A 16,246-nucleotide genomic window follows, 5' to 3' on the forward strand; every position below is an offset into this window, starting at 1 on the left:
ATGGATTCACGTCATCAACTCATGCATTGAGTAACATTACAAGTTAACGTTCCACCTTAAAAGTTGCCGGCAGTCGGCCCAGTGAATGAAGTTATTTTTTTCTCTTTCATTTTATAGTTGTAGTTTACTGATGTATGAACAGAGGTTACATAAAACCAGAGTGACCATCCTCTACTGACCAATCAGACTGCAGGGTTTCTAGCTCCACCTTTTAGTACCAGATCTGTGTGCTAGGTACCCCAACAGAGGGGGGACCAAACATGGGGACGCTAAGGAACGCTTCTGTTGGGACCATCCACAACTTTCACTGTGGAGACAGAAAAAAAGTGAACTGAACTGCTCTGCTCTGTGGAAACAGGGCTTAAGTGGGCCTATATCATGTTTTTACCAGGCCCCCAGGAACAGCGCTGGGTGTTGAAGCCAATTTTCATAGTGGCCAAACTGTGAAATTACAACTTTCAGGTTCATCATGTGATGCCATAGGCTTCAGAAAGACTTTCTCCTATTGACTAACATTGGGAAAAAGTTGGCTGTAAATCAGTTGATGTGTTATTTTGAGCGCCAACCCCGAAAAATTGACTGGCTTCACCATCAGGATTTGATCCATTCAGTGCAATAACATTTCAAAAGTCTACAAGAGCTGCGCAATTAAATTACTTCTTTACCCATTCAAGTTAATGAAGAGCTAAACCGGAAGTTAGCTGCTCTGCCTGCCAAGTCTTGAGTGCACCTGCTCTTTGGGCCCAATGATGTGGAAGCTGCACCGATCATTCCGGTAATTCTATACCTGAACTCTTTGGCTTCAATCACCACATTCATAGGAATGAACGTGGCCCCGCCTCCAACGTTTTGAAGCCTCGAGTTCGGCATTTTAGTCAACGCCATCTTCGATGTTTTTGAGCTAGATGTGATTATATTTGGAAGAGAGGATGGAGCTAACCCTAACGCTATCTGCTAGCTTGGTTAGCTTAGTGCATTTACACCAATGGTTAACTTTGATAATGCTAATGCTAATTTTCGTGAGCAAAAAACAGGCTTAAACTCACTAAAACAAAGTAAAGCGTAGAAACTGAGTAACAGACTCCTTCGAGGGTTTTAGTTCAACCAAACACTGAACAAGACTTTGAGACACTAAAATGATAAAATTAACTTTCATGAGCTGAGAACACACTGAAATATCTACAGCTACGTTTGTGACTCTGGCGTTATGCCATGATTACATTAGAAGTCTGTGGACTGAGTGGTCCTGAATTGTGGAGTTGAACTATTTTTCACCATTTCTATATCCAGGATTTTTTTGGGTGGGCCTGAAATCATGGCTTGATGATAACTGCTCGGAAATAACGTACATTTCAGTCCTTCAGCCAGAATCAGTGACCCGGCCCTCCAGCAGCTACTGCTCACTGCTGTAGGTGTGTGATTAGTGCTAACGTTAGCTATTGGATGAGAGGCTATCATGACACTGTGGCGCTCTGGTTCTTTGGTTTGGACGGTGTACTGTGCCACTAAAGAGTTTGTGCGCTGGATGCTAACGAGGGGCTGCACTGCATGGCGGCACACTTTTTGGCTCGGGAAGCGTGTGTGCTTTGTGCTACTGGGTTAGCTGCTGATGCGAGGCTGCCACTTCGCAGCTGCTCGTTCTTCGACTCGGTACCTTCAGTAGACACGCACCCCGTGTCACAGAGCAGAGGTTATGCTAATTTTCTTTTTCATGATTTCAAAACCTAATTTTATACACTTGCTGATTTCTTTTAATCAATCAGATTTCACTGGGTGGTTAATACACATTTTTCTGTGGCATGACAAACTTATGACGCACATTTATTTTTGCTTTACCCGGACTACCCAGGGGAACCCACTGGTTGCTTTGGTTTGTGAACATTAAATTGTTGTTACTGTAATTTACCCTTCACTAAGTCCCGCCCCCGGTGGCAGACTGACCAATCATAGTGTAGGATCAGGCCGGGTCCCACAACAACACAGCTGTGCTCCATTGATTCAGATTTTCTTCATTTTCAGGCTGGTTTTGTGGATTTGGAGCTAAATGTTGTGCCTGGGGCACGTCGTGTATTCATGATACTCGTTCCCTGGAGAGGTTGGAAAAAGATACACGTTTCTTCCCTGTTCCAAAACCAAAATCAGACCCTGAAAAGTGTAGGGTTAGCTAGCTAGCTACTGAAGATGTAGCCGACTGAATGTATACACATGCTGCTTTCAACCAGCTCTGTGTCATCGCAGTGTGCACAGATGCAAGGGGAGGTCCGGGTGCTGGCAGCAGCACGGGGGTGAAGCCAAACACCGTTCATCTGCACACACTGCGTTGACACAGCTGGTTCAATATCGGTGAAGTTTCACTCCTTATGTGGTGAAGAGGGAGCTGAGCCGGAAGGCAACCGTTTGACATACAAATGTCTGAAATGAGTTTCCTCTGTAGGGTGTCTGGGCTCAGCCTTAGAGATAGGGGGAGGAGCTCGGAGTAGAGCCGCTGCTCCTTCATGTTGAAAGGGGTCAGTTGAGGTGGTTCAAAATCTGATCAGGATCCTCCTGGGCGCCTCCTGTTAGAGGTGTTCTGGGCACTTTGCATGGTAGGAGGCCCCGGGGCAGACCCAGAACACACTGGAGGGATTACGTATCTCATCTGGTCTGGGAACACCTCAGTGTCCTTCAGTGTTGGTTCGCTTTTTGTAGTGCTGTATATACTGGTGTGTATTGGTGTGTACTGGTGTGTGTGTGTGTATGTGTGTGTGTGTATACACTGGTGTGTACTGGTATGTGCACCAGTGTATGTGAGTGGAGCAGTGTTTTTGCGCTGATGTCAGTGATCCTCAGCTTCCTGCCTCCGACTGAGGTTCACATGTGGAAAACACCCTCTTCATCTCCTGGCGGGGGTCATGTGACTCCTTCTGCCACGTGGCGTTCTGATTGGTCGCTCCCACTTATATAAAAAAAAAAAACGATGTCATGAAATCAAACATTTGGTGAAATGATTGAAGAAAGGATTTTTTTTCACCCCCATCATGCACTATGGCTCCTCATCATTGGCCAGCAGCGATGATGATGATGATGATGCTTGGATGCCTTTTTTCCCTTTTTTTTTTGCTTTTGCATCGTTGCCATGGCGACGGGGCCGCTCCTCCACACCCACGCTGCTTACCCCCTCTCTCTTTTTCTCCCTCGCTCGCTCAGGAGAGGGAGAGAGAGGGAGAGGTGTGTTTTCTAACCCACGCATTAGAGTGGGAGACAGCGTGCGCACTCACGTGCACGCACGCACACACTCACACGCACATATGCACAGAGTGTGTGTCATGCTAGCAGTGTGTGGGCTGAACCGACCAGCCTTCCACTCATCCTGCCTCTCCCTCCCTCTCTCTTCCTCTCTCCTCTTCTCTCTCTCTCTCTCTCTCTCTCTCTCTCTTTTCGTCTCCAGATACACCTCCTCCTCCTCCTCCTCCTCTTCTTCTTCCTCTTCTTCTTCTTCTTCTTCTTCTTTTTTCCCATCCTCCATCATCTCTCTCCTCCACCTCCCTCCATCAGTCCCTTCCTTTTCTTTTCAGTTTATCATCATGGAGAACGAGTCGCTGATCTTCTGGGTGAGTCTCTCTGCAGCTCTGTGTGTGTGTCATGTGTGTGTGTGTCAAAGTGAATGCATGTGTGTGGCTAATGTCGCTTTGGCGATATGTTTGTGTGTGTGTGTGTGTGTGTGTGTGTGTGTGTCAGTCACTTGCTGCCGGTCTGTAACTTTAAAAGTCGTGACTAAATTACCTTTGCACTTTACCTTTTTTCATACCTGTCGTCATCCTCTCATCTCCTTCTCTCCTTTCCTTATTCCCTCCCTTCCTGTCCTTCTCTCCTATCTGCATTCCTTCCCTCTTTTTCTTTCCTTGCGCTCCTTCTTTCCCTCTCCTTCCATCGTTTCTTCCATCCATCTCTTCATCTTGTCTTTTTTGCTGTCACCGTCTGTCCTGTCATCTCCTTCACTCATCCGTCGTTTGCTTCCTTACCTCTCCTCACCCTCCACTCATCTCCTCTTTATCTCCTTTCCTTGTTTCCTTTCCTCTTTCCCTTATTTGCCTTCTTTCCTTTCCTTGCTCTCCTTCTTGTATCTTGTCTTTTTTCTCCCTCTGTCCTGTCTCCTTTCCTCATCCCCAATTTCCACTTCATTTCCTTCCCTTGCCCCCCTCCATTCATCTTTTCTATCTATCCTTTCCTCACTTCCTTTCCTCCTTTGCCTCCCCCGTCCCTCATTTCTTGCATCCTTTCCTTCATCTCATCTTTTTTTGCTATCCTCCGTCTGTCCTGTCATCTCCTTCCCTGATCCGTCATTTGCTTCTTTCCCTGTCCTCACCCTCCACTCATCTTGTCTTTCCTCACCTTTCCTTGTTTCCTTTCCTCTTTTCCTGGTTTGCCTTCTTTCCTTTCCTTGCTCTCTTCATTCGTCCTTTCCTCTCCCTCCTCCTCTTGCATCTTGTCTTTTTTCTCAGTCTGTCCTGTCATCTCCTTTCCTCATCTCTCATTTCCACTCCCCCTCTCCTCACCCTCCACTCATCTCTTCTTTATCTCCTTTCCTCATTTCCTTTCTTCTTGTCCTCGTTTGCCTTCTTTCCTTTCCTTGCTCCCTCTTCGTTTGTCCTTCCCTCCCCGTCCTTGTGCATTTCATCCATCCTTTCTTTCATCTCGTCTTCTTTTTCCTTCTGTCCTGTCATCTCCTTCCCTATCCCTCATTCTCACTTCCTTTCCTTCCCTTGCCCCCCCTTATCTCCTCTATATCTCTTTTCCTCATTTCCTTTCCTTCTTTGCCTTCTGTTTTTCCTCCTCCTCTCCTCTCTTCCATTCCTTCTTTGACCTCAGTCCTGTCATCTCCTTCCCTCATTTGTCACTGGCTTCCTTCCCGCTCCTCACCCTCCACTCATCCCCTTTATTTCCTTTCCTCTTTTTCTCATTTGCCTCCTTTCCTTTCCTTGCTCTCTTTTAGTTCATCCTTTTCCCATCTTCCTCTTTCATCTCATCTTTTTTCTCCTTCCCTCATCTTCACCTCCTTCCCTTCCCTTGCCTCTCCTTTCCACCTCTCCTCATTTGCCCTCTTTTCTCTCCTCCCTCCCCTCTTCCTTTCCTTCCCTTCCCACCTTTCCTCTTTCCCTTCATCTCTTCCTCTTTCTACTTCTGTCCTGTCATCTCCTTCCCTCATTTTCTTCCATCCTTTCCTTTCCATGCTTTCCTCTCTTTATCTCCTTCCCTCGTCCCTCATTTGCTTCCTCGCCGTCTTTCCTTTTCTCTTCATCTCCTTCGCTCATCCCTCACTTCCTTCCTGTCCTTGCCTTCCTCACTTCTTTTCATGCTCTCAGCCCTTCATTTGCTTCCTCCACTTTCCTTTTCCTTTCCTTTCCTTTCCTTTCCTTTCCTTATTTCTCATTTGCTTCCATTCCTTTACTTTCCTAGTCTCCTCTTTCCTCTTCCCTCCTTTCCGCTGTCCTTCTTTCCTGTTCCTTCCTCTCCACTTCCTCTTTCTCCACTTGTGTCTTTCCACCTTTATCCTCTTCCTCTCTGCCTCTCCCTTTCCTTCCCTTTCTTTTACATTTTCCTCATTTTCCTTCTCTCCTCTTGTCATTTCCTTTCCTTTCTTCTGCTCCTTTGCTTTCTCTGATCCCTTTTCCCGTGTCCTCCCTCTCTTCTTTTATTCATTTTCTCCTTCATCTGCTTCCCCTCCTTTACTCTCCTCCTTTTCTTATGTTTTTTAAATTTGTGTTCTCTTTCTCTCATTTCATTTCCTTTTCTATCCCTCCTCCTGTCTCTTTCCTTTTCTCTGAGGGTTGTCTTTATTTCCTATTTCCTCCAGCATCACTTTACTGTCCTCGGCGTGTGTGTGTGTATGTGTGTGTGTGTGTGCGTGTGCGTGTGTGTGTGTGTGTGTGTGTGTTATGTAAGCTAAGCTGAGCAGAGAGAGTGTGTAGGCCGTAGTCTCAGACCGTCTATCTAAAGAGATGATCTGCCCCCCCCCCTCAAAATCAAACACTTCAAACAGGAAGTGGATCTTCTTCTTCTTCTTCTTCTGCAGCGCTGACACTCTTTAACATCACATGGTTGTCATGGCAACATGTTAAGCTCAGCGCCACTGTGACTGCATGCATGAGTGACTCGATGGTCAGAGGTGAAACGGCTTCACTGGCTACCAGAGAGGAAAATCAAACAAGCCTGTTTTATTTTTTTTTAAATTCTTTAAGCACAATTACAGGACTACATTTCCCATGATGCAGCATGTGTTCAGACCATCATGGTTCACTTGTGTTCACAATCGTGAAGACCTGCCACTGACTGTTAATAAAAAATGACTGACACGAGCTCAGACAGCCTCAGCCATCTTTTTAATCTACTGCCTACGTTTATGCTATGTTCTACGTACCACCCCTTCCTTAGTTACTGTTGCTATGTCAGATAACATACAGTCAATAAATTGGCAGTGTTTACTCTGCACTGGGCACCAAAATAAACTTATAATAAATTTAATAGTTCTCATGAAAAATAAGGTGAAGTCAGCTCAGTACAGATCAGATAAAGCTACGGCTGTAATGTCTGTGTTTATAATAATAATGTGTTGCGAGTTAAATCTGCGGCTCCTCTCAGCTTCAGGTAGCTTGATAGTGAGTTTAAGCTCAATGTTTCTGTGTCCGGCTGTAACTTCACTGTCCTGGTTAACTCTCAGTGCTCTCATAGTGTCAGTTTCACTGAGCATGACCTGCTCAGCAGCAAACAGCAGACAGACACAGTCAGGGCGTCTGTTCAACCAACGTTTGGGGAGCGCTTCATCCCAGTGCTCCATATAAAATGTCCTTTTAACCGGGTAAAAGTCTTACTGAGATTTAAAAAGTAACCTGGCACAACATTCAATTAAAATACAACACACACAAAAAGTTAAATAAATAAATATTTATGTAAGTAGCAGTAAATTTAAGTAGCAACACACTGACCAGTGTGTTTTTTTTCTTGACTGTTTAAAATCGACTGAAATTCAGACAGTTTCAGGACCTTCTGTAAGTTATTCCACGAAGAAAGTGCAGCGTATTTTAAAGCTAATTTGCGCTCTGTGTGAAACTTACACATGTACTCACACATGTTGATGAAGCGCTGTGTGTATTTATTTTTTTTGTGACAATATCGTAACATTACGATCACGTAGGACGCTATCATAATGCTGTGAACTAAGGACGGGCATTTTAAATAACTTCCATATTGGAGTATTCGCTTTAAATAATTATGGAGCGCTTGAGTCCTCGTATAAAAAAACAAAAAACAAATTCAAGATTAGGAATGTGATGAGCAAAGCAGTTCTTTAGATGTTACTGAATCACTAGAATCAGTTCATTAAAAAGATTCGGTCACCGAATCGTTCAGTGCTCAGTCTCTCCGTTGCTGCTGCTGCATCTGCTCTGCACTGGTGAGTCTCATCTCTGGCCAGCCTAACGCTTTAAGTTTGTTTATCTGGAAACTAAGTCTGTTAAAACAATGGGGAGGTGTGTGATTGTGTTCATGCGGCTTGACTCCTGGCTACATTAGGGAGCGATCACACCGAGATGAAACGCTGGAAACATGACGGCAGTAAAACCATTGTTTTCCTATGATAAGGCGCATCCGACCGGCATTCAAGCATCTTTTTAGACGGGCGTTTTTCCGGCGTCTTTTTAGACGCTTCTTTTTAGACGCATGTAGATGCTGAAAAGTTAAAATATTTTCAACTTTTTGAGCGTCAGACGCCAGTAGCTAGTGCGCATTGAATAAGCGCTTCCAGTGTTTCAAGCATCTTTGAAACGTCTGCGTCTCTAGCGTCTCATTTCTGTGTGATCACCCCATTAGCTGTTGGCTTGGAGAAAACGGTCCCTATGAAAGTGCATCGCTGAGAAGAAATGATTTGATACACTCAGGGATCGGGTTACGTCGTTCACCGAGTGATTCGTTCACAAAGTGATTTGTCACGTGGTAAGCAGTCCCTCCCCTGCACCCTGGCTGCTTCGCAACTCGCGAGTGATTCATCATTCGCACAGACCGAATCGGCAGTTCCACTCCTGGCCCTGCACGCTCACTGCTGAGCTCAACTGAACTGAGAGATGAACGAATCAGTTCCGGAAGTGATTCAGTTCAGTACGTTCACTCAACAGATTCGTTCTTTTGAATGATTCGTTCACAAACGACACAACACTAGATTAGGAATGTCAGTTGGCCAACAACGGAAAATAAGTGCAATTCGAAATTAATTTATTGAACAATTAGCCTGTTACATTATTATTCAAATGTAACACAATTTCTGTCACTACGGTTACTGTGAGACGCAGCACCGAAGCACCGTCTCCACGCTGCTCTCCTCCCGGTCCGTTCAGCATTAGCCTGGTTAGCATGAGCTAACACAGAAGCACCAGGTAACATCCCACACGGAGGAGTTTAATGGTCCCCACAAACAGCTCGACTCTGTCCCGTTACTACCTGCTAGGAAACGTTAGCTATGTGGAGCTAACAGTTAGCTCTGTCATTGTGTTTGTGTGTGCAGGAGATGTGGAGCTCACACTCTTGCAGAGTTCGTCTTGTGATAAACAGAGAGAGAGCGACAATGAAATAAGATTTTACCCATTTCCTTTAAAAATATAGTCATGTTCACGCGTGGGAGATTGGGCTGCGATTATCCTTGGAACGAGTGCTTGAGTGCTCACGCCCGTCCTTAATGTAACAGAGGGCTGACTACACAGTTAATTACAAGCTTACAATGCACACAGTGATAAAAGGACACGACTCAGCAGCAACATTCAGTGTCCGCCGATCTGCTGACACAGACGAGCCTCTCTTTCTTTGTCTCTGACTGACGGCTTGGGATAGACATTGAAGAAGCGACAGTGATGACACACTTTTTGATCAGTGATTTTCAACCAGAAGCGCTCGAAGCAGCTGCACAAAAATGTCGGATATTTTCTCTAAGTGGCTCCATACAAATTCTGGAGCCACTGGCACTCAAAAACACACACACCAAAAAAAAAAAAGATGCTATGTGGACACTGAGCCTTTGAGCCCTCACACACCAAGCTGACGGTTGGTCGTTGGTCAGTGTCCATCAGTGAGTGTCTGTCGCCCTAGTTTTTGCAATATGTACCACCATGTTGGCACCACTCAGCCATTGTCGTTGTTATCAGCCATTTTAAGCCAGTTCATCACGTCAGTAAAGAATCCATCTGATTGGCTGTTGAGCTCAGTGCACACAAAGAGAAATGGACGTAAGGAAAGCAAACAACTGAAGTCGCGAGGGAGTGTGAGCAAAACAAAGTTGTTATATCGGGCAAGATTTTTGTTTTTGGTCATCGAGCTGTTTTGCAGAAACATTTCATAATTGTTCGTGTTATTGTTCGCTAGCGCATGGTCAACATCCTTCGTTCTTTCAGCATCAGGTTGTGTTGTTAACGTGCTAACTGGCTAACTAGCATCTTGAATCCGTTCTGTTGGTCTCCAGATCTCCCTTTTTGAATGATGAATACAGACTAACGCCACCTGCTGTTGTGGAGTTATTTCCTCTCAAGCAGGTGCAGAACGTACGTGCTGGTTGAGTGTTGGTTTGAGTCTTTGCGGTGTGTTCAGGTGCAACATTTTAACCGAGACACAGGCAGCGTGAGGCGACGCAACAGCCCGTCTTAAGTGCCAGTAGTTCTTTGATGTCAGTTTGGTGAGTCTGGGCGTTTTGAGACTAATTGGTGAACACAGCAGAGCATTTAGCAGCTAGTGAGTCAGATAGTTCTCTCAGGAGGTGGTGGAGACCAAACACAGAGCTAAAATTTTGGATGGAATTCATCAGTCTGAATTCATCCTAATGAATCATCATGTTGCTCTGTGACTGCTATAAGAAACTGTTTGCGAGTAAGTCAGTGTTGTTGTGTTGTTTCTACCCCCAAGTGGCCAAAACAAAAATTGCAGATTTAAGTTAAAGCTAGTATCATTGAACGAGTGATTCTGAACGACTCAGATGTGATTAGAGGTCATTTTTTACTGGATTTGGATTCAATAAAATGCAGTCGAACTCCAGCCCTGATCATCACTATGTCGTTCGGTTCATCCAACACTTGACTGCTGATGGCTGTGGTGAAGATTTGGACCTGTAGGGGGCGCTGACGGGATTATAAGGCTTTAGTTCTTGCTCCTATGTGAAGAGAAAGAAACAGAAGAGATCTGCCTCAGTTTTTAGGTTCCCAGTGATGTGAGAAACTTGACAAGATAAAGTCTGTGTCTGTGTGTGTGTGTATGTGTGTGTGCGCGTGCACGTGCGCATGTGTGCGCGCAATGATAATACAGTGTGTATTATCAGCTCCTGCCATTGGTTACCATGGTAATGGCCAAGAGAGCTACATTTTCAGGGCACACACATCCTGTTCACACCTCACAGTGAAAAGCTTCTGTCCACAACTGGGTGGCTTCAGATCGACGTCTCTTCACACCTGAGCGGCGCTTATCAGGATCAGATGGTTTAGATTCCGAGCGACATGTGAGCAGTGAACACATGATGAATGCAAATATAGTCAAACGACTCCTCGACTTCACTGCATGGTAGAAACTGCTGGAAGGGAACTCAGCAAATCGTCGCTAATTAACAGTAAGAGTCCTGAATTAATGTGAGTTAAAGGGTCATTTTAACACCAAGATTAGACTGAACTCACAACCAGAATCAGCTTTGTGGACCAAGTATGTGAACACATACAGTTTATATGTCTTCAGTTTTAATTTGCTCTCATTATAATAAACATAAACTACAAACAAGGACAACAAGGCTGAACAAGAAGGAAAATAAAACATGTCATGTACATACAAAGAGGTGTAAAACAGGTGTATAAATATCCGTAACAAGCAACATACATCTATATACAAGCTTAGTGCTTCTGTAAGTAATCTAAATAGTGCACAGGATTAAAAAGAGAGCGGGTATCGTAATAGATTACTGTCTATACATGCAGTGGGTGGTTGTGTGCAGTATACATGTCTATTTACAGTAAATCCAGTGTGCAGGATTTACAGATGGATGATACATATATGTTAAAGGTCCAGTGTGTAGGATTTAGGGGGATATTTTGACGGAAATGGAACATAATATAATCAGTGTGTTTTCCTGTATGTATAATCACCTGAAAATAAGAATCACTGTGTGCTCGTTACCTGACAATGAGACATTTATATCTACACAGGGAACACGTCATAGACTGTAAGAATAATAAACGTAGCTACTGTGACATCACCCATTTGTTTGACATTTTGGCCGTCACCATCTTGAGTTTTTGTAGCAGAAGTGACCATATTTGGGCGAGAATGTGCTGATGTGGAGTGAGGGGTGGATCTGACCGAGAAGCCAAAGACACGACCTGCAGACATTCCGTCACTCAAAAAGGCCCACCCTTAATTATACGTAACTTTGAGCCACCAAATATTGTTAAATCTGGCTCCAGACAGCTGTAATGCCAAACTTGAAGTTTCAGAACGGGGGTCCCGAACCAGTGGGTGATGTCACGGTAGCTACAGCCATTTTTTTTTTTTACGGTCTATGGTTTGTAAGCATGAAAAGGCCCTAAAGCACAGTTCAGACCAAACATTTGTGACGAGACAAAACCGTTCTAGAAGGTTTCAGCGGTGTGAACTGGCCGGTCTGAGCTCAACTCAAGCCGGCTGATGGTGTCACCTGACACTCAGCAGGTCAAATGGCCGGCGGCTGGTTTTAGATAGATAATGATAATGGCTAAATTTTCATTTTTGGGTGCACTATCCCTTTAAGTCAAGTCTCAAGCCATGAATACCAGGTTAAAGCCAATTCAAGTTTGTTTTTTTTTAAAATCAATGTCAAGCCAAGTCTCAAGTTCTCAAATTTGTGACTTGAATCTGACTCAAGTCGTGTGGCTTGGAGTCCCCCCACCTCTGTGTGTTAGCGTTTTTGATTACCTAGTGAACAACAGTGGTGGAAGACGTACTAGTTGTATTGTCACACTGAAAAAATATTGTGTCACCAGTAAAAGTCCTGCATTCAAAATCTTACCTGGGTAAAATTACACAACTTTCCAACATATTGCACTACAGTATGTGAGATAAGATAAGATAATGTAACATAATGTAACATAACGTAAGGTAATGTAACGTAACATAAGGTAATGTAAAGTAACGTACGGTAAATACATATGAGATAAAATGAAAAATAAAATAATGGATAATAAAATCTATATACACGTTTCACTTATACAGACATTGTATGAGTACATGAGTGCGATACTCCATGACTGATTGTTGCACAGCACAGCTGAGATATAGAAATATAACCTATAAATATTAACTATTATTGCACCGAGATAACGAGAATGCTAATTAATGGCAATCAGATGTCATTATCCTGACAACATGTTCAGATACACATCACATGTTGAGATCATGTGGAGACGGGCTCTTAGCTTTGGATGTTTCTACATTCTCACTGCTGATTGTCTTCAGTATAACTGCTGCTGCTCCTCGGGCAAGAGCCACTTAGCGCTGATGCAAAAACCAGAAAATGACACAATTTTACAATTTGACAAAATGCATCATTTCTTGTTTCCCACACAGTTTGACACCTGTGAGAAAACCCAACCAGGCACCTTCCTGTTCTCCTCAATGTGCTGCTCAGATTCGTATGTGCTGTTAGTTTTCTGTCAGCTGTGTCTGCCTGGTTTTACCTGGTTGTGCTGCTGCTTTCATGTTTCACGTGATCCTCTCAGAGAGATGCTTGAGATCCCGAAAGCCTGTTCTTGACCAGGTATCGTCTCCTCGAGGCAAAAACAAAAAAAGGCTCCTGGCAGTGAGAACCACTCCACGTTAAATCTGATTATTTTTACAAGAGGTTTGGCTTGTAACAGGATCCCACAGCTGGCGGTGGGCGCAGAAGTGTTTAATCTCAAGTGTTTCTTCAAAAGGCGGACTTTAAAATCTGTTCTGTAGAAAATAATACACATTGTTTCAGGGTGACCTCAGTTGCTATCTCCTTTAAAAGAGATACTAGTGTCTGACAGCCACGAGATGACAGGTTTCCCAGCTCGGGTCCAAACTGTTCTTTACTCATTCTTCATTCTTTAGAGGTTGAGCTAAACTGTGGTTCATTTTTTATAATCCAAAAGTATTTCTAGCTGTTATAAAATGATTGGACCAAAATAGGTAACAGAGAGAAGAGTGTTACCACAGCCTACACATAAAATATATATATAAAATATTAGTGGAGTTTTATCACTGATGCTTTAACAGGTACGCAGCTTTTTAATGTTACAGCCAGTGGAGCACATTTAGTTGAGTACTGTCCTGAAGTACAAGTTTGAAGCACCTTATTTTAGTATTTCCATTTAAAGAAGAAGAAGAAGGATAAAATAAACTTTATTAATCCCCTGAGGAGAAATTCAATTCTTTCACTTGAAATACTGAAATACCCACAGATTCACAAACAGGACCTATATATGCATTAAATGGAGAGCTGTCAGAGCGAGGGAGGTGTTGGGGGTTCGGTGCCTTCCTCAAGAGTTCCTCGGTGGTGCCCAGGAGGTGAACTGGCACCTCCCCAGCTACCAGTCCATGCTCCATATTTGGTCCTTACGGGACCTCGAATCTGTGGCCCTCTGGTTACAAACCCAAGTGGTCTGAGCTACTGCTGCCATATTCTGTGCTACTTTATATTTCTACTCTGCCACATCTCAGATGGAGGCATTGTTACTTACTTACTTCGGCCGTTGACAAGGGATCTCCAGAGTACCCGATTGCTAGCTTTCTTTTCTATCTGTGACCAGGTGTATCCCATCTTCTTGGTATCTGCCTGCAGATCCCTTCGCCAGGTGTTTCTTGGCTGACCTCTCTTTCTGTTCCCCTGAGGATTCCACGTCAGAGCCTGTCTGGTGATGTTTGACATTGGTTTTCGAAGAGTGTGCCCTATCCATTTCCATCCTCTTCATCCAATTTCATCTTTAGCTGGTATTTGTTGTGTCTTCGTCCGAAGATCTTCGTTTGTGATCTCGTTTGGACAGTGGATTTTCGAGATTCTTCTCAGGCACCTGTTTATGAAGCTTTGCACTTTGTTAGCTGTGTTATTTGTTGTGGTCTGGGTCTCGGCTCCATAGAACAGGACTGATTTTACGTTGGAGTTGAAGATTCTTATTTTTGTTTGTTGTTGAATCTCCTTTGAGCACCATATGTTCTTAAGTTGTTAGAAGGCTGCCCTTGCCTTACCTACTCTGGCTTTGATGGAGGCATTATTACCTGTTACTTTGCAGATTCTGACTATAATAGAAAATATAATTAGATGATCATGTATTATTGAGATGAATCTACCCAGCATTATTTAAAGTCATTAAAATGAGCTCCACCTTCACCAGCTGCAACATTAAAGAGATGAACACATTAATGCATCAATAATTATAACCCAATAATATACATTATTCTGCATAATGAGCACTTTTCCCTTTGGTAATTTAAATATATGTTCATACTAATTATTATGTACTATGATATAGTGGCCGAAATGGAACATAGTATAATAAGTATGTTTTCTTTAATCACCTGAAAATAAGAGTCATTGTGTTTTTGTTACCTCAGAATGAGACGTTTATATCTACATAAGGAACGAGTCCTCATTTACAGAGATTGGCATGGTGCACCACCATGTTTCTACAGTAGCCCAGAACGGACAAACCAAACACTAACTCTAGAAAAGGAATACATGGTTCCGTAGACATGTAAACAGGATGGACAGAGATTTTGGAAAACGATGACGTTGCAACCCAGTTCGCACATGCCCATTAGGCTCCCGGGAACCACGACAACAATAGCGGATATATGCTGGGTTGTTTAGGTTTGTTAGCACTTTTGGGACTACTTAAGGCTATACTTGTTGCATGAAACACGTGCGCGGGCACTTTTCGTGCACGTTTGGCTGCCATGCGTATTTTGCGGTTGTTTGGCGTGTAGACCGCACACTGCGAGGTAGCGTGACGTGTATGTGAGATGCAATATTGACATGAACAAAAGCGGCGCTCGTGCGAAGTATACCTAGACACTGTGAACGTGAAGTCGGAGGTGGACTGGTGAAAAGGATATAATGGAATGAAAGATGTAGGAGCAAGGTAGACCCAGAAGATGTCGGTAATGCAACGTAACGGATGCCAACTGCCGTAAAACTCCAAAGAAGAAGAAGAAGTGAGGTCGGAGGTCATCACAATGTGATTGGTTAAGGGGCCGCACATGCCATCTCCGATGGCGGCGGAGACAACACCTTTTCTTCTGCCGAGATCTTAACAGCAATAAAAATTATGATCTCCTCTTCATTGAGAGTGTCCATGTTTGTGTTTATCTGGAAATACACTGTCACCGCCTTCTTCTGTGTCTGAGTGCTGCGGTCTGCCCCTAGCGGAGACCACCAGTATCAGGCGTTTTGGCTGCATCGACGAACGTCCGTGCTGCAGCAAGTATACACACAGGTGCAGCACACCGTGTACGCCTACGTTTGGCCATACAGCAAGTATACTTCTTGCTTTACGAGCTTACAAATTAACTTAGCACTGCTGCATCAACATCAGCGCTACATCGGCGCACAAAGACGCCTGCTGTGCCCAATATTACTTGGTCCACAGCGTCCGCGGTATATGGTCCTCTAGAAACGACGGTTTTAGATCAGACCTGTTTTTATCACTAGCGCCAAGAGGGAAACAAAGCACTGTGCATGTGCAGAACGTTCTTCTATGGTGTTTGACATATGGCGTATCGCCACCTACTGGCCTGGCATGCTAATTGCAGCAAAAAACTGCTGTTTTTGCATTTTTGTGTAAACATAGATATCATTTTCACAACTGATCGTGTAAACCCAGATTTTTTTTTATATATGGGATAAATAAAAATCCGTTTTTATTTGTATCCGTATCCGTGTAAACGAGGCCTAAATCAGCTGATCTGTTTGGAATTCTAACCAGGAGAAGTTTCAGCTGGTTATAATCCGCAGTCCTCACTGTTCAGTGCCACTAAATCCTCCTGAATCTGACTCAGTGGACCTTTAAGTAAAGATTTGAATGCACAACTTTTATGTGAAACAGAGCATTTCTACACTGTTGTATCACTACTTTTACTTATGTAAAAGATAGGGGTCATTGTTCCAACTGTAAGTAAAGATACAAAAGTATTAACGCTTAAATGCACTTGAAGTATCAAAGTAAAAGACCCCTTTCAGAGTGTTTGTATTATATTTTAG

General features: G+C 43.7%; 1 protein-coding gene across 8 annotated transcripts in view; it reads left to right on the forward strand.

Annotated features, from left to right (window-relative positions):
• Positions 1-3,436: 3,436 nt before the first annotated feature.
• shank3b (SH3 and multiple ankyrin repeat domains 3b) overlaps positions 3,437-16,246 on the forward strand; it is a 70,879-nt gene continuing 58,069 nt past the window's right edge. For 5 of the 8 annotated variants that reach the window (XM_033614460.2, XM_078165463.1, XM_033614461.2 and 2 more), the window contains exon 1: positions 3,437-3,590. The gene's annotated coding sequence lies outside the window, so the exon portion shown is untranslated. The remainder of the gene's footprint in view (positions 3,591-16,246) is intronic. The other 3 variants (XM_078165461.1, XM_078165462.1, XM_033614463.2) reach the window with 1 other exon arrangement.

The sequence above is a fragment of the Epinephelus lanceolatus genome, chromosome 23 (genome assembly GCF_041903045.1).
Source record: "Epinephelus lanceolatus isolate andai-2023 chromosome 23, ASM4190304v1, whole genome shotgun sequence".
In the NCBI taxonomy this organism is placed as follows: Eukaryota; Metazoa; Chordata; class Actinopteri; order Perciformes; family Serranidae; genus Epinephelus; species Epinephelus lanceolatus.